Here is an 18,728-nt window from a genome sequence, read left to right on the forward strand (position 1 = left end):
CGCTGGCCGCTGCCCACGCCCTGCCCTGCCCCTGGCTCTGTGAGAACCCTCTGAGCAGTGGCCCGGGCCCAGTGACCCAGCTTGGAGGCTTCTATACCATCTGTTGGAGGAGCCCCAGGGTCACGGTATTTCCTCTGGGGGGTGACTTGGCAGTGGTGTGTTCTGTTTCCTCACTTCTGCAATTTCCAGATAGCACGGAGGCCAGGTCTCCAGACAGACACTCAGATTCTGCTGCTGCGGCCACTCTCCTGATCCAGGTAAGGGGGGTGGGCTCCCAGCTGCAGCTGGGCACGGGGGAGGCATGTGAACATGTACTCAGGAGACTGAGGCCATGCCCCTAGCCCGCGCCTAAGCAAATGGGTGTTTTGGCATCTTCCCCGGGGCCCCGAGTCTTGTTCGTGTTTAGAAAGGATTGTTCATGACCAAACTTACCAGGAAATCCAGCTCCCTTCTTCGGTTGTGTGAGGCCAAGGCCACACCAAGGTGTGGAAGTGACCTCAGAAACCTCACTGGGGGCTGGTAAGGGTGATGATGGGGGCTATCTAGATCTCCGGGAGCTGAATGCCATCCACTCCATGAGCTGTGTGGCCTTGGCCAAGTTGCACTCCCTTTCTGCGGTTTCCTGCGTCGTCGAATGAGGGTGACGCCGTCTCCTCAGCGGGACTGTTGGGAGAAGCACAGGGTACGTTACAGGGCTGGGTGCTCAGGAGCTCACGAGGTGCTAGGCATTCCTGGGGGACGACGAAGATGCCCAGGTTATGTGTACAGAGGGCCTGGCTCACAGCTGGTTTCCCACAGCGGGTCCCGGGTGGCAGGGCCAGGGCACAGGCTGCTCTCCCCTTGCCCTTTGCTGGCACGGGGTCCAGAGATGGGCTTGGTGAACCAGGGCTCTTGTCCAAACACTTGCTCACCTGCGAAGAATGAGGAAGCCAGTTGAGTCTCCCCTCAAGCATTCAGGCAGCTCTGATTCTGCTCGGGTTGAATATACAGCTGTGTTCCAGGTACTGGAGTGTGTGTGTGTGTGTGTGTGCACGCACGCACGTGTGCGCACGTGTACAGGTGCCAGGAAAACAAAAGACAGAGATGTCTCTGCTTCTAGGTACTGACAACCCAGCCAATGAAAGAAATCTGCCCCGGACACGAAGAAAATGGCCCTGGGCCTCAGGTGGCCAGCCACGATTTTGATTTTAGTTCTTGCTGACGAATTGGAACCTTGGGCCACTCAGGAGGCCTCGGTTTCCTCCTTTGTAGATTGGGGTTCAACGTACTGACCTTCGGGTTTGTGGAGTAAGAGGCCGGGTGGGAAAATGCTTTGTCAGTCGAGACATGCTGTGCTGAAGTGAGCCAGTGTTTACCTACTGTACCATTATCCTTACTGTAAACCCCCTACAGGTGAGGAATGTTTCTTCATTGTTTTGTTCATTCGTTCATAAACGAATAGATCAATGATAAAGTAATACGTTGTACTTAGAAAGGATAGCAAGCCGGAGGCCCAGCATCTGGCTCCAGTTCTGCCCCTCCCCCCGCCCCCCGATATCGTTGTCACCTCAGGCAAATCTTTTCTCTTCTTGGGCCTCAGTTTTCCCATCTGTCCGATGAAGGTTTGGACCAAGGAATGATAGTCTGTGGCGTTAGCGACCAAATGTGCCTCCAGCATGGAGTTTCTGCTCCTGGTTGGTAGCGGGGTGGGAAGGGGGGGTGATGAAAGGCAGGGATCCCGTCTGACAGTCCTTTTACAGTTGGACTCCTGACTCCACAGCCTAGGCCTGTGAACAAGGCCTTGTTGGGGAGAAGGGGGTTCTCCTGGTGGTCAGTAGCAGCCCCTCCTACTCCCCGTCTCCCCCACCCCCGTGCAGGGGGCCCAGCTGCCCTAAGGCATGGGAGCACTCCCTGACTGCTCCTGTGTGGTGTGTCGGGGTTAGGGATGGTGCCCATTCCCAGAAGGGCAAATCCTGGGTCCCCAGCCCAGCCAGCTCTCTGACCAGTCACCACTGGGTTCCTTGGCAGCATGGCGGGAGGGGAGAGAAATCTCTGGTGTATCTTTGTGTGCGCGCGTGTGCTTGTGGTTGTGCGGTGCGTGGCCTGGGGAGTTGGCTTCGGCTCTAGTCGCATGTGCCTGGAGCACGACCCACCTCGGGTGGGTCTGGTACAGCCCAGCAGTTCCTAGAAGCAGAATCGCTAACCAAACCAGCTGTGACGTTGGTGTGCTTTCTTCCCTTGTGTCTTCAGCCAACGAGAATCCAGAGAGAGAGAGAGAGAGAGAGAGAGAATCTGTGAGGGGAAGATCACCACTCAGCAGCTCTCCCCACCTCCTTAGTTCTGCAGGAGGGGGACCCTTAGGGCCCGCTTTTGGTGCTAAGCTCAGTTGGCTGATGGGAGAAGCAAGTCAGACATTTGTGCAGCCCCGTTATAGTTCATAAAGTCCATTTTAATTTGCCAAGTGCTTTATTGTTTCCAAACCCTTTATCACTCCTAACCATCTTACTTTCTTTTTACAACAATGCTTGAAGTTGCCCCTGCCCCCCCCCCACTTTTTAGACGCGTATCACAAGGCGCAGAGCAGGGAAGAGACAGGAAGATGGTGGGGGGTGCGGCTGAGGCCAGAGTCCACACCCTTTGATCCCAAGTCCTGCGATTTCTCGATTTCTCGTCAGCTACCCCCGGTTGCTGCTGGTTTGGTGCATGGCTGATTTGTTTACTCATTCATTCACTCAACAAACATTTTCTGAGGGGGGCGGGAGGAGCTCACAGTTACTGAGCAATAACCACTCGTGTAGATTGCTTCATTCTGTCGACCTGCTGAGGGAGGTTTTATTATCACCATTTTGCAAATGAAGAAAGGGAGGCGGCCGAGAGCCAAACCACAGATAGAAAAGAGCAGACCCTGTGAAGATCGTTGTCTGTGTGACCTTGAGACCTCTGGCCTGTACCCTATGTTTTCCCTTGGGCCAGGCACCCATGAGGGCACCGGCAGGACGCACCCCAGGGTGGGAGGTGTAGTCCTTTGGTATGAATCCTGGTATAACGGAAGCGCTGAGGAAGCCGGCAGAAGTGCCTCTCCACTCCCTCCCCCTGCCCTGCCCTACTTCTCAGAAGCAAGGAGGAAGGAGGGAGGCTCACATATGCCCTCTGGGTATTTGGGAGCCAGAAAGAAAGAACCAGGCCAGGTTCAGGGTCCCCCAACTCCACAAGGATGTCCTAGACCAGCTGAGCAGAGACCAAGCCTCACCAGCACAATATATGTTCCTGGGGTCAGGGATGGGCCCTCTGTGAGAATGGAAAGTGGGAAAATCTGGCACCCAGACCAGCCCCACCTCTAGGGCCCTATACCCTGACCCTGACCTCTCCCAGACAAAGAATTCCATTCATCTGCCCATAAATGTACCCCACGTGGTATTGGACTCCTTGTATTAAAAACTGTGGGGAGCCCAGTGCAGAATTGCCCAGAGGTCAGGACATTTGCTCCCTTAATTCCCCCCTCAAATCCTCTGCTTCTTGGAGAAATGGTAGCAAAACCACTCCATCAAGTGTCAAGCAATAGGGGAGGTCAGAATAGAAGTAACTCACTTACTGAGTGCTCACTTACTGAGCACCTACTATATGCCCAACAGTTTGGAGGTTTATCTGCCTTCAATCTCAAGGGCTGTCCTGTGAGGTCAGTGCTGGTATTATGTCATTTTCTACATGAGAAAAGTAGGACTCACAGAAGGGAAATGATTAAACTATCTTGTTTTATTTTTATTTTTTTTAATTTTATTTTTTTTTTCTGAGAGAGAGAGAAAGCGTGAGCAGGGGCGGGTCAGAGAGAGGGAGGGAGACACAGAATCCGAAACAGGCTCCAGGCTCTGAGCTGGCTCTCAGCACAGAGTCTGACGCGGGGCTCGAACCCACAAACCGTGAGATCATGACCTAAGCCGAAGTTGGACGCTTAACGACTGAGCCACCCAGGTGCCCCAAAACTATCTTGTTTTAGAGGCCCCAGGGAATCTAAAGGTAGGTAGTGACTGAGGCTGGTAGGTGAGGTTTTGGAAGTGAAGGGTGAAGGACAAAATGTGACTCTGTGTGTGTGTGTGTGTGTGTGTGTGTGTGTGTGTGTGTGTGTGTGTTAGTAAATGTTTCTTGAATGTTCACTGTTGGGGAGACTATGTATGTATGTACTACAGTACATACTGGTGAAATGTTAGAAGTCTTGAACCCAGGGAATTCCCAACCCAAAGGAAAAAGAAACCAACAGTTATAATGCAGTGTGATGTGTTGTGTGATGGGAACCACAGGTGGCATCTCTCTGGGGGGGGGGGTAGAGAAATACGACTAACAATAGCTAACATTCCTTCAGCTTTTATCTTGGACCAAGCATCTTCTATTTAATCCTTATAGCAACACTATGAAGTAGGCATTATTATTATTTTTATTTTTACAGATGAGTAAACAGAGGCCCATTGGAGGTTAAATTAATTATCTTTAAAAAATGTTTATTTATTTTTGAGAGAGAGAGAGAGACAGACTGTGAGTGGGGGAGGGGCAGAGAGAGAGGGAGACACAGAATCTGAAACAGGCTCCAGGCTCTAAGCTGTCAGCACTGAGCCCAGTGTGGGGCTGGAACCCACAAGCTGTGAGATCATGACCTGAGCCGAAGTCGGATGCTCAACCGACTGAGCCACCCAGGCTCCTCTAAATTAATTACCTTGAGTAAGAATCAGTTGATGGCATTTTGCCAACTGTCACCGGTTGCCATAACGGAGATATGACTGGTTCTCAGAAGCTTTCAGAACAAGTAATATATCTGGAAGCCTGATGTAGGTGGCTTCAGGCTCGGGTGAGCCTGGTGTGAGCAGTTGCAATGACCATGGTGCTATTTTGAGGAACATTTGATCTGATCTAATCAGCAAATTGGATTTTCTGTAGATACAGCTTTTCAGAGCTGTTGATTGTGAATACCGTGAATTGTGCTCAGCACGTTACATATATTATTCATTGAATATTCTCACCACCACACCACTCTGGGGAGATATGTGCTTGGAATATCATTAGCTCCATTTACAGGGGAAGGACCTGAGGCTCAGGATGTGTTTGGCGATAGTTACAAGCTGGGAGAAGACAGAGACAGAATTCGAACCCAGGACTGTCTGACAAGAATCTGTAGTCTTAATTTCACTGTCCTTTCCAAACACTTTGTAGCCTTTATCCCAGCGGATGCTTACAAAAGCTCCATAAAGCAGATATGTTATTGTCCCCATTCCACAGATGAGGCCCAGAGAGGTCGACAGTTTTACCAAAGTTGCACAGCAGTAGGTCATAAAGCTGAGCCTTATGATTTCAAGTTAAGAATATATGGGGGTGCCTGGGTGGCTCAGTCAGTTAAGCGTCCGACTTCAGCTCAGGTCATGATCTCACAGTTTGTGGGTTTGAGCCCTGCGTCGGGCTCTGTGCTGACACTTAGCTCAGAGCCTGGAACCTGGTTCAGATTCTGTGTCTCCCTCTCTCTGACCCTCCCCTGCTCATGCTGTCTCTCTCTCAGAAATAAATAAAACATTAAAAAAATTAAAAAACAAAAAAGAATGTACAACGTACTGTCATATCCGTCATTGCTTGGGCCCATTAAAGTTTTTTTTTTTATTGGGGTGCCTGGGTGGCTCAGTTGGTTAAACGTCCAACTTTGGCTCAGGTCATGATCTCACTGGTTCGTGGGTTCGAGACCTGCATTAGACTCTGTGCTGACAGCTCAGAGCCTGGAGCCTGCTTTGGATTCTGTATCTCCCTCTTTCTCTGACCCTCTCCTGCTCACACTGTTTCTCTCTCTCTCTCTCTCAGAAATAAATAAAACATTAAAAGAAATTTAAACAATATTTTATTGTGGTAAAAAACACATATCATAAATTTCCCTTAACAGTTTTTGAGTACACATTACAGTGTTACTAACTATATGCACATTATTGTACAACAGGTCTCTAGAACTTTTCTATCTTGTCTGATTGAAACTCTATACCTATTGAAAAGCAGTTCTCTGTTTCCCCTTCCCTCAGTCCCTGCAATCACTATTCTGTTTTCTGTTTCTATGAGTTTGATTACTTTAGATATTTCATATAAGTCGAATCATTCAGTATCTGCCATTTATTTATTTATTTATTTTTATTTATTTCTAGGAGAGAGAGAGAGACAGCGTGAGCAGGGGAGGGTCAGAGAGAGAGAGAGAGACACAGACTCTGAAATAGGCTCCGGGCTCCGAGCTGGCAGTCAGCACAGAGCCCGACGCGGGGCCCGAACCCACGAATCGCGAGATCATGACCTAAGCGAAAGTCCGACGCTTAACCGACTAAGCCACCCAGGCGCCCCAGTATCTGCCATTTAAAAAAATTTTTTAAGTTTATTTTTAAGAGGGGGGAGGGGTAGAGAGAGGGAAGGTACACAGAATCCCAAGTGGGCTCCAGGCTCTGAGCTGTCACAGAGCCTGATGCGGGGCTTGAATCCACAAACCGTGAGATCACGACCTGAGCCGGAGTCAGTCACTTAATGTATTGAGCCACCCAGATGCAGGGGAACTTCCTTCCTTTTAAAGGCTACATAGTAGTCCATTGTACATACAGACCACATTTTGTTTATCCATTCATCTGTCGATGGACATTCGGGTAGCTTCTACCTCTTGGTAGTGCGAATAGTGCTGCTATGAACGTGGGTGTGCAAATATTTCTTCAAGATCTTGTTTTCTTTTCTTCCTTTTTAAAAAGTGTTTGCTTTAATTTTGTTTTTCATTTTTGAGAGAGAGAGTGAGAGTCTGGGGGAGAGGCACAGGGAGAAAGGGAGAGACAGAGAGAGAGGGAGGGAGGGAGGGAGAGAGGGAGAGAGTCTTAAGCAGGCTTCACGATGTGGGGCTCGATCTCACAACTGTGAGATCAAGACCTGAGCTGAAATCAAGTGTTGGATGCCTAACTGACTGAGCCCAAAATCTGGTTTTTAGTTCTTCTGGAAGTATACCCAAGTGAAATTTCTGAGTCATGGTAGTTCTATTTTTAATTTTCCAAGGAAACTCTGAACTGTTTTCCATAGTAGCTGTATCATTTTACATTCCCACCAGTGGTAGGTAAGCGTTTTAGTTTCTGGACATCCTTACGAACACTTGTTATTGTCTGCCTTTTTGATAGTGGCTGTCCCACCAAATGTGAGGTGATAATGTCAATGTGGGTTTTTTCCCTGATGATTAGAGGTGTCGAGCATATTTTCATGTGCTTGTTCGCCATTTGCATATCTCCTTTGGAGAAATCTATTGAAGTCCTTTGCTCCATTTTAAAACCAGTTACTATTATTTTGTTGTTATTCAGTTGTAAGAGTTCTTTACGTATTCTGGATATTAACCCCTTTTCCAATTTATGGTTTGCAAATATTTTCTCCCATTCTGTAGGCTGCCTTTTTCTCTGTTGACTGTTTTCTTTTCTAGAGACATTTTTATTTTTTTAATTAAAAAATTTTTTTAATGTTTATTTATTTTTGAGAGGGGGGAGGGGCAGAGAGAGAGGGGGACACAGAACACGAAGCAGGCTCCAGTCTCTGAGCTGTCAGCACAGAGCCCGATGCGGGGCTCAAACTCACAAACTGCGAGATCATGACCTGAGCCGAAGTCGGACGCTTAACTGACTGAGGCACCCACGTGCCCCTGCTAGAGACATTTTTAAAGTTTGACAGAGCCCCATGTGTCTATTTTTGCTTTTGTTTCTTGTGGTCTTGGTGTCATATGCAAGTCATTGTTGCTCATTTCAGTGTTATGAAGCTATGTCCCTATGTTTTCTTCTAGGAGTTTTATAGTTGCAGGCCTCATGTTTAGATCTTTAATCTGTTTTAATACTTGTTTGTGGTATAAGATAAGGGTCCATCTTCATTCTTTTGCTCCTGGGTATCCAGATTTCCCCTCACCGTTTGGTGGAGAGGCTCTCCTTTCCCCATTGTGCCGTCCTGGTGTGCTTGTCAAAGACCATCTATGTGAGGGTTTATTTCTGGGCTCTCCGTTCTCTTCCACTGATCTGTATATATCGCTCCTTATGCCCACCATGCTGTTTTGATCATTATACTTTGCAATATATTTTAAAATCATGAAGTGTGAGGCCTCCAGCTTTGTTCTTCTCTCTCGGGATTGTCTTGATTCTTCGGGGTCCTCTGAGATGAGATTTCACATGAAGTATAGGATTTTGTTTTCTGTTTCTGCAAAAAATGCCACTGGGATTTTGATAGGGCGTTGAATCCGTAGACCACTCGGGTAGGATGGACGTTGTAATGGTATTATCTTCCAATACGTGAACACGACATGTTTTTCCATTTATCTGTGTCTTTTTTTCCGTTTTTTGAGAGAGAGAGAATGAGAGAGTGGGAGTGGAGGAAAGGGGCAGAGGGAGAGAAAGAGAGAAGCTTAAGCAGGCTCCACGTTTAGTGTAGAGCCCGATGCAGGGCTGGATTCCACAATCCTGGGAGCGTGACCTGAGTCAAAATCAGTGCTCAGATGCTCAGCCGACAGCCATCCAGGCGCTCCTGTGTCTTCTTTAATTCCTTGCCATTGTAAATGGGGTTGTAGTCTTCATTTCCTTTTCTCTTTGACCCATTTTTTAAAATTTATTTTTTAAATCTACATCCAAGTTAGTTAGCATATAGTACAATGATTTCAGGAGGAGATTCCTTAGTGCCCATTATCCATTTAGCCCATCCCCCCTCTCTTTGACCCAGTTTTAAATCTTTAGTTTACCGATGAGGAAACAGAGACTCAGAGTCATGGAGTGAGTTTAGGGTTTGAACCAGGATTTGATTCTGGCTCCAGCGCTGCCTGGTAGAAGTGATACGGATGCAGAGCAGACCCTCCCCCTCCCTTTGCTTCATTCCTGTTCTCAGGCCATAGGACAGTCTTGTGAGCAGATAAGTTGGCCATTGAGTGGTTTGCTTCCAGCAGGGGCCATGGCCTGGCTTAGGAGATGGGCCTTGGAGTTCAAAATCCCATCTGCCACTTTTTTAGCTGTGTGACAGTGGACAAGTCTCTGACCTCACTTTCTTTTCTGAAAAAAATGGGCATTTTGTGAAACTCACCTTGCAAGACTGCCTTGAGGAGGCAATGTGATCATGGGGAAGAAGTGTCTGTATATTTAATCAGTGAATGATGCCTACTGCCCTGAGCTTAGGTAGGCTGGCTGTTGACCCCCTCCTGTCAGGCCCTCCCCACAAGGCAAGGAGTTTTTGGATCCATGTGTAAATGCCCACTTGAAGCCGGTGTCCCTCCCACACCCACTTGCCCCAGGCTTGCAGTGCTGTGAGGAGCTGCTGTTGCATGAGATATGCATGAACTTGGATGTGAGTGATCTATAGCTTATAAATATTTAGGCTTTTGTACTTTTGGCCCCAAATGACCCCAAAACGTTGGGAGCCAGTCTGACTGGTAAACCCAACTTCCCAACCCAGTTACTGGGGAAGTAACTAGCACATACTTTTCTGTTGCCCAGATCTGGGTGATCCCTCCCCTCTGAGTGTTCAGCTGAGGATGAGAGTCCTTTCTCCAGGTTCCTAGGGGCTGATGAGGTTCCCAGACAGAAGGGGAATGGGAGGGGGTTGGGGCTGAAGGCTCTGAAAGGTAGAGGGTGGGAGATTCAGAGAGCAGAATTCTTCTGCCTCCATGAATATTTATGGCTCCCCTCGCCAACTCCCAGCTGAGAGCTGGGCCTAGGCTGCTGTCCAGCCTGGAGCCATCAGGGAGCTGTGCCTGCATGTAAACTCGACTGGTCTGAGCTGCAGCCTTCTTTCCCTCTAAATGCTCATTCCCTTCCTACCCTGGCTTTATGTGGCTGAGCCAATGGGAAGAGGGGGGCTGCCTGGCCATTGCGACCACTTTGCATGCTTATTTTTGGAACATTGTTAAAATTGCAAAATTTTGCACTTGAAGAAACTGAGGTTCAGAGAGGTGAAGTCACTTGCCCAAGGTCACACAGCAAGCAAATGGCAGAGCAGGTAGAGAACCCGGGTGTTTCTGACTCTAGAAAGGGATTGTTCTCCCCCTCCTACAATGCCTCCCCCAGAGAGACTGGACACATTTCCTTCATGTCGGTTTCTTCTGTATAGTCGTCGGGGGCTTGGTCACTCATTCATTCAGTCCCCAATATCTGACATCGAAAATAAAGAGATGTAAAAGGTCTAGTCCCTGCCCTCCGGAAGCTCCAGATTGGTGAGGAAATGGCCATAGAAATTAATACTTAACAATCCATTGTACCAGGTGCTCTACTGAGGAACATTGCCCAGGACCATGGTGACCCAGAGAAGAAGCCCACTCATTCTGCTCTGGGCAGTCAGGGAGGGTGTCTTAAGAAAAGCATTCTTTAGACTGGGTCTTAAAAAGATGAGTAAGATTTTGCTAGGTAAAGCAATAGGCAAAAAGCACTCAACTGGGGCCCAACCGCATGTGCAAAGGCACAGAGGTTTGAGAAGAAATGGAGTTTTTAGAGAAGCGGCAAAGTGTTCAGTGTGGCTGGAATCCAGAGTGAGTTGTTTAAAAAACGCTGGCAGGGGCGCCTGGGTGGCTCAGTTGGTTAAGCATCCGACTTCAGCTCAGGTCATGATCTCACAGTTCATGGGTTCAAGCCCCACGTCAGGCTCTGTGCTGACAGCTCAGAGCCTGGAGCCTGTTTCAGATTCTGTATCTCCCTCTCTCTCTGACCCTCCCTTGCTCATGCTCGCTCTCTCTCTCTTTCAGAAATAAATAAAACATAAAAAAAAATTAAAAAAAAAAACAAAAAACGCTGGCAGAAGACAAGGTGGGAGAGGAGCTTGGACCTGGTCCTGGGCAATGGGGAGCCATGGAAGGTGATAGATTAGTTGAGTGTGTGGCTGGCAGCATGTTGAAGCACACCACCAAACTTCAATGCACACTCGAACCCCCTGGGAATCTTGTTAAAATACAGATTCTGATACAGCAGGCCTGGGGTGGAGTGTGAGATTCTGTATTTCTAATGAACTCATGTGTGATACTGATGCTGTTGGTCCAAGAACCACAATTTGAGTAGTAAGATTGTTAGGGCTCAGGGCGCCTGGGTGGCTTAGTCGGTTAAGCGTCCGACTTTCGCTTAGGTCATGATCTCGCGGTTCGTGGGTTCGAGCCCCGCGTCAGGCTCTGTGCTGACTGCCAGCTCAGAGCCTGGAGCCTGTTTCAGAGTCTGTGACTCCCTCTCTCTCTGACCCTCCCCTGCTCACGCTGTCTCTCTCTCTCTCCTAGAAATAAATAAAACATTAAAAAAAATTTAAAAAAAAAAAAAAGATTGTTAGGGCTCATTCTGCCCTGTGTGGAGGCTGCTCTGGGGAGCGTGCAGCTACTGGTACTCTCTTTTCTTCTTCTTCTAGTTCTTCTTCTCCTTCTTCTTCTTCTTCTTCTTCTTCTTCTTCTTCTTCTTCTTCTTCCACTTCCTCTTCTTCCTCTTCTTCCTCTTCTTCTTCCTCTTCTTCTTTTTTTTAAAGTTTGTTTATTTATTTTGAGAGAGAGAGAGAAAGAGCACAGGTGAGGAAGGGACAGAGAGAGGGAAAGAGGGAGTCCCAAGCCGGCTCCGCACAGTCAGCACAGAACCCAACGCGGGGCTCGATCTCACGAACCATGAGATCATGACCTAAGCCAAAATGAAGAGTCATTCAGTTAACTGACAAAGCCACCCAGGCGCCCCTACTGGTCCTCTTCTGTCATGGGGTGGGTCAGGCCTCGACCCTCTTCTCGAGTCTTTCCTCTTGCAGCTCTCGCAAAGAGGTCAAGGTTGTTGGTTGCTAGGTATTTGTTTACACAACAAATGTTTGTCCAGCTCCTGCTCTGACCCAGCTTGTGCTGGATGCTGGGATGGAGAGGAATAGGAAATGCCACTTCGTGGTCCATGTTACCGCCATCTCTTGCCTCCCAAATGGTCTCTCTGCTTCTACTTTGTCCCCTGTCGTCTGTTCTCTGTCCTGCAGTTGGGGGGTCAGATCATGTGACTTACCCACTTGACATACTCGAGGGGCTCTCCAGTGCTCATCAAATAAAATGCAGACTCCTCACCATGGCTTAGGAATCGTTTGAGTGTGTGGCCCTCTGATCTCATCCAGATCGTCCCATTTCTCGCTCCCCTAGTTCCGCACTGGCTTTTCAGTTCCTTGAACATGACTCTTTTATACTTATCTTGGAATATGATCAACTTACTCCTGCTGCAGGCCCTTTGCACATGATACACTTTGCCTAGAATAGTCTTCTAGATTTTCTCTAGACTTGTTCCTTCTCACTTTTTAGATTTCAGCCAGGGAAAGATATGGACTCTAAAGGTTATACAATTTTGTCTTTTTATTATTTTTAAGCATTTTTAATGTTTTAGTTATTTCTGAGAGAGAGGGAGACAGCATGAGCAGGGGAGGGTCCGAGAGAGAGGGAGACACAGAATCCGAAGCAGGCTCCAGGCTCTGAACTAGCTGTCAGCACAGAGCCCGACACAGGGCTTGAACCCACGAACCGTGAGATCACGACCTGAGCCGAAGTCGGACACTTAACCTACTGAGCCACCCAGGCGCCCCAAGGTTATACAATTTTGGAGGCCCTCTTGAAGAAATGCTACCAAATTGCAAACACACAATTAGATATAAGACCTAGGGAGGGGCCTTGAAGCTTACACTTCATTGGCCTCTTGGTAAACCTTCCTCTGGTTTTGTTTATAGGTCACCTCCTATGAGAAGTCTTCCCTGGTTACTCTATTTAAAGCAGCCCTTAAGGGGCGCGTGGGTGGCTCAGTCGGTTAAAGCAGCCCATTACCCAAACTTCATCAAGTCACTATTTTAATTTCTCTCATTGAACTCATCACAATTTGAAATTACTGTGTCATTTTCTCTGTCTACTTGTTTTTGTGTGTTTTACCTGACTAGAGAGGAAACTCTTTCAGACCAGGGGTCTTGCCTGTTCTATTCGTGCAGCTTCTCCAACAAAGTGCCCGGCCCCCAACAGGACATCGGTGACTGTCGGGTGAATGCATGGACGTGTTCTCTGCCTTCCAGGGGCTACTGGCTAGTAGCAGATGACGTGCTACTGGAGGCAGGAGGGCACTGAGGCCATTTTGATGAGATAAGAAGCTGTGAGCGATGGGAACACAGAGGATGAGCACTTAACCAGGTCTAGGGGCAGAGAGCAGGGTGTGAAAGAGGCAGGTAGGTTTAGGAGAAACCAGCTGGAGGAAATGGTGCCAGAGCAGTCGTCGTCGTCATCATCGTCTTCTTCTTTTTAATGTTTATTTCTTTTTTTTAAAATTAATGTTTTATTTATTTTTGAGAGAGAGATAGAGACAGTGTGAGCAGGGGAGGGTCAGAGAGAGAGGGAGACACAGAATCTGAAATAGTCTCCAGGCTCCGAGCTAGCTGTCAGCACAGAGCCCGACACGGGGCTCAAACCCACAAACTGTGAGATCATGACCTGAGCCAAAGTTGGACACGTAGCCGACTGAGCCACCCAGGCGCCCCAATGTTTATTTCTTTTTAAGGGAGAGAGAGAAAGAGAGCAGCGGAGAGGTGAAGAGAGAGGGGGACAGAGGATCTGAAGCCAGCTCTGCGCTGACAGCAGTGTGCCTGATGTGGGGTTTGAACTCATGAGCCATGAGATCATGACCTGAGCCGAAGCCAGACTGAACCACCCAGGTGCTCCCAGAGCAGTCTTAAAGAGTGACCAGTAGGCAGCAGGCAGAGAGAGTGAGGGAAGCATGAAGAAAGCCCTCAAAACCCAGAAGAGACTCAGCTGGTTACATTTTGGGTGATGTCAAAGGGTTCCAAGACTGCAAGGGGACAGCTAGGTCCTAAGTTGGGGGTGAAGGCTAAGGCAGGAGGACTCACAGGATCTGGGAAGGCAGCAGAAGTAGGAAGAGCTAGGGCGATGGGTACTGGAGTCACCGGGGACAGAGCTTTAGGCAGAGACAGGGGTTTAGCCCAAGAATACCCCCCCCACCCCCCCACACACTGGTTTTCCTGGGATTAAAAAAAAATTTTTTTTAATGTTTATTTATTTTTGAGAGACAGAATCAAGGCATGCGTAGGGGAGGAGCAGAGAGAGAGGGAGACACAGAATCCAAAACAGGCTCCAGGCTCTGAGCTATCAACACAGAGCCGGATGCGAGGCTGGAACTCACGAGCTGTGAGATCATGACGGGAGCTGAAGTCAGACGCTTAAGTGACTGAGCCACCCAGGCGCCCCTTTCCTGGGATATTTTAAAGCAAAATTTAGATACCATATAATCCTACCTATAAATGCTTTACTATGTATACCTAATAGATAAGGAATCAAAAATATAAAAATATAGAACCATAATATCATAATCACACCTAACAAAATTACCATTAATTTCTGAATTCCATCTAATACTTAGTCTATGCTTGAGTTCTTCCAATCATCTAAGAAAACTTTTTATAGGTCGTTTTTTTTTTAAAATTTTGAATGTTTATTTATTTTTGAGAGACAGAGACAGAGTGCAAGCAGGGGAGGGGCAGAGAGAGAGGGAGACACAGAATCCGAAGCAGGCTCCAGGCTCTGAGCTGCCAGCACAGAGCCCAGTGCAGGGCTTAAACTCACAAGCTGTGAGATCATGACCTGAGCCGAAATTGGACACTTAACCGACTGAGCCACCCAGGCACCCCTTTTTACAGTTACTTTGAATCAGGGTACAAACAAGTTTCACACAGCATTTAGTTGCTCAACTAAGCTTCATACCTTTTTTTTTTTTTTTTTTGAGAGGGTGTGAGGTGGGGAGAGGCAGAGAGAGAGAGGGATGGGGGGAGAGAGAATCCCAAACTGGTTCCACACCCAGTACAGGGCCAAACTCGGGGCTCTACCTCATGACTCTCAGAACATGACCTGAGCCTAAATCAAGAGTGAGATGCTTAACTGACTGAGCCACCCAGGCGCCCCTTAAGATTCTTCTTAAGTTGACTGATACTAACTTTGTAGGCCCTGTCTCTCCTCACTGGCCCCCTCAACACACACACTTTAAGTGTTAACTAAACCAAGCGTCTCAAGTTCCCTGAGAACAAGGCCCATCTTCTGCTATTCTTCCTGGCCTCTGCACAGTCTGTCCCTCTGCCTGGGGCTCCTCATCAGACTAACTCCTTCTCTTCCTTCAGCATGAGACCCTCAAGTCTGACCCCCAAGTCTGGGTATGGGCACCATTTCAGAATTACCCCAACTTCTGGAACCTCCACCATGATCATACTTCACACTTGTCGACTTCCGAATCTCTCTTTTGCAAAATGGTCTGTGAGCCACTTACGGGTGGAGACGGGGCCTGAGCACTCTGAGGCCTCAGCACTCTGACCCAGGCCTGGAGCAGTGAGTGGCTGCCCAGTGAATGCATGAGTGACTGACTGAGCACGTGAGGTGGGCTAACCCGCGTGTGTGTTCCATTCACATAGTGAGAAAAACTTTAAAAAATCAACTAACACAAAAAAATTTTGTGATGAACGAAGTACCAAAATCTTTTTTTTTAATTTTTAATTTTTTTTAATAGTTTATTGTCAAATTAGTTTCCACATAACACTCAGTGCTCATCCCCACAAGTGTCCTCCTCCATGCCCATCCCCCCTCCCCCCACATCCATCAGTCCTCAGTTTTTGTCAGCATTCAAGAGTCTCTCATGGTTTGCTTCTCTCCCTTTCCCCCACCATTTCTGCCCTTCTTCTCCCCCTTGTTCCTCCGTCAAGTTCCTCCTAACCCTCCTATACGTGCAAACATATGATATTTGTCCACGAAATACCAAAATCTTAAATGAAGGCACAGGATCGTAGCAATGCCAGAAAGGGCCCTATTAGACCCTGAGGCAAAAAGAACCGAGTGTAATACTGATTTCGAGTTTTTAAAAGATATTGCATGAGGGGCGCCTGGGTGGCTTAGTCGGTTAAGCGTCTGACTTTCCGACTTTCGCTTAGGTCATGATCTCGCGGTTCGTGGGTTCGGGCCCTGCGTCGGGCTCTGTGCTGACTGCCAGCTCAGAGTCTGGAGCCTGTTTCAGAGTCTGTGTCTCCCTCTCTCTCTGACCCTCCCCTGCTCATGCTGTCTCTCTCTCCTAGAAATAAATAAAAAAAAACATTAAAAAAAAGATATTGCATGAACTATTATTTATCTTGATTACTGAGGTTTTCAGCATCTCCTTAAGATCTGCACTTAATGTGAGTGCCTCCCAAGCCTTACCTCAGGCCTGGTCCTGGTGTGAAGACTTTCTCAACAGGCCTGGGCAGGTGCAGCACAGGGGACTGGGCTCAAGGAGATATCTTGATTGGATTCTCTGACAGTAGAAAGCCAGTTTCCAGTGGTGAGTTGCCCTCACCCCACTAAACTGGAGCCTAAACCCTAGAAGAGGAAGGGACTTACTTACGAGTGGGGTAGATGGTGGGGGTGAGTAGAGACATGACTTCCTCAGAGACCCAGAGTGAGCACACACAGTGCTCAGCGGTGAGGTTCCTCGCCTTTCTGAGGTCCCAGGAACATGGCGCCCCCAAGATATGAAGGTCCAGCAGGAGAAAGAAATAAGGCCCGTCTCAGATGGATGGGTATCTTAGGCTCAAAGGAAAGGTGGTGGGGGGAGGGGGGGCGTGCTGAGATTGTGGAACAGTGACTTTTTTTTTAATTTAAGTTTTTCATTTTAACTCCAGTATAGTTAACATCCAGTGTTATATTAGTTTCAGGTGTACAATACAGCAATTCAACAAATCTACATTACTCAGCGCTCATCACAATAAGTGCACTCTTTAATCTAGATCCTCTCACCTGCTTCCCCTGTAGTGACCACCATTTTGTCTCTTTCTTTTTTTTTCTTTGTCTTATGAAGCAACGATTTAAAAATCTTCTGGTCTCAGGGCGTCAGGGTGGCTCCGATGGTTAAGCGTCCGACTTTAGCTCAAGTCATCATCTTGCCGTTCCTGAGTTTGAGCTCCGTGTCAGGCCTTGAGCCTGCTTCCAATTCTGTGTCTCCCTCTCTCTCTGCCCCTCCCCCACTCACGTTCTGTCTCTCTCTGTCTCTCAGGAATAAATAAAACATTAAAAAAATTAAAATCTTCTGGTCTCAGGATCTCTTTATAGCTTTAAAACTTATTGAGGGCCCAGAGAGCTTTTGTTTACAGGGGTTATATGCATCAATATTTCCCATATTCAAAATTAAAACTAAGATTTTTGTTTTTAAGTATAAAAGCCAATAATAAACTCATTCCATGTTAGCACCGATAACATTTTTAGCAAAGAATAGCAACATTTTCAAAACATAAATGATTTAGAGTAGCCTTGGTTTCCTTTTTTTTTTTTTTGGCAAATCTCTTTAGGCATGGATTGGCTAGAATACAGCTAGATTGTCTTTTTTTTTTTTTAAATTTTATTTATTTCTAGGAGAGAGAGAGAGAGAGACAGCATGAGCAGGGGAGGGTCAGAGAGAGAGGGAGTCACAGACTCTGAAACAGGCTCCAGGCTCTGAGCTGGCAGTCAGCACAGAGTCCGATGCGGGGCTCGAACCCAAGAACCACGAGATCATGACCTAGGTGAAAGTCGGATGCTTAACCGACTAAGCCACCCAGGCGCCCCTACAGCTAGATTGTCCTATCTGCTTCTGTAGTCAGTCTCGTGTGATATATATAAGGAAATCTGCCCTTACACAGATATGTACTTGTAAAGGGAGGGATATTTTAATGTCTTTTTCAGATAATTGATGATACTCTTCTTTGATACTACATTAAACATCCACAAATGGTAGTTTCATAAAAGTTAGTTGCAATGTGAACCCAAATCATACCAATGAACTTTATGTAATCTGTTACACGGCAGTGTATTGATCAGTTTCGGCCTTTGATTCTTTTTTTTTTTAATTTTTAAATGTTTATTTATTTTTGAGAGAGAGACAGAGCACATGTGGGCAAAGAGCAGAGAGAGGGAGACAGAATGTGAGGCAGGCTCCAGGCTCTCAGCTACCAGCACAGAGCCCGACACGGGGCTCAAACACATGAACTGTGAGGTTGTGACCTGAGCCAAAGTCAGATGCTCAACTGACTGAGCCACCCAGGTGCCTCTCGGCCTTTGATTCTTTTTCCTAGGCATAGTTTTGAAACCTGTCTTCCTCATTTGGAAAATATCGGTTCGCTACGTTATGCAGGTCTTCCAAATACGGACCTTTCATTAGAGGATTTTTTACAATTGCGTTCATTTATATCACCACCAATCTCATCAGAAAACTCTTTAAGGATTAAGAAGCTGTCAAACTCATACTGGCAAATACAATTTTCCGAAGATACCAGTTTTCTCGAAAGTTCAAATTTTCTCACTGGCAACACATACTGTCATTTGTTTTCCATGAGACGATGGATTCCCTTTGTTCATATTTGAGAATGTATGATGCCCACGTCTGAAAAACCATAGTTTGTCAGTCATTTTTCCAAGTGATAATGATGATCCAGAACAAAGTTGATCTTATGACTCAGTTGCTGAAGTGCTTTTCCTGAAGACAGCCACTAACCTCAGTCTGCGGCAGAGGTACTGTATGCATATTTCCCATTGATGCACAGAATATTGGAAATACGTGTACTCAAGATTTAGTAACATTAGTAATTTTGCTTTATCAAGGACATTTTATTTACTTACTTATTTTATTTATTTATTTATTTTTTAAATATTTTTTATTTATTTCTAGGAGAGAGAGAGAGAGACAGCGTGAGCAGGGGAGGGTCAGAGAGAGAGGGAGACACAGACTCGGAAA

The 18,728-nt window shown here is 47.1% G+C and overlaps 1 protein-coding gene across 1 annotated transcript in view; it reads left to right on the plus strand.

Annotated features, from left to right (window-relative positions):
* The first annotated feature begins 170 nt into the window (after positions 1 to 170).
* The window catches only part of PTAFR (platelet activating factor receptor), a 27,382-nt gene continuing 8,824 nt past the window's right edge, over positions 171 to 18,728 (plus strand). Inside the window, exon 1 of the mRNA XM_077775672.1 lies at positions 171 to 257. The gene's annotated coding sequence lies outside the window, so the exon portion shown is untranslated. The remainder of the gene's footprint in view (positions 258 to 18,728) is intronic.

Source organism: Crocuta crocuta, unplaced genomic scaffold, assembly GCF_008692635.1.
Source record: "Crocuta crocuta isolate KB4526 unplaced genomic scaffold, BGI_CrCroc_1.0 scaffold127, whole genome shotgun sequence".
Lineage (NCBI taxonomy): Eukaryota > Metazoa > Chordata > Mammalia > Carnivora > Hyaenidae > Crocuta > Crocuta crocuta.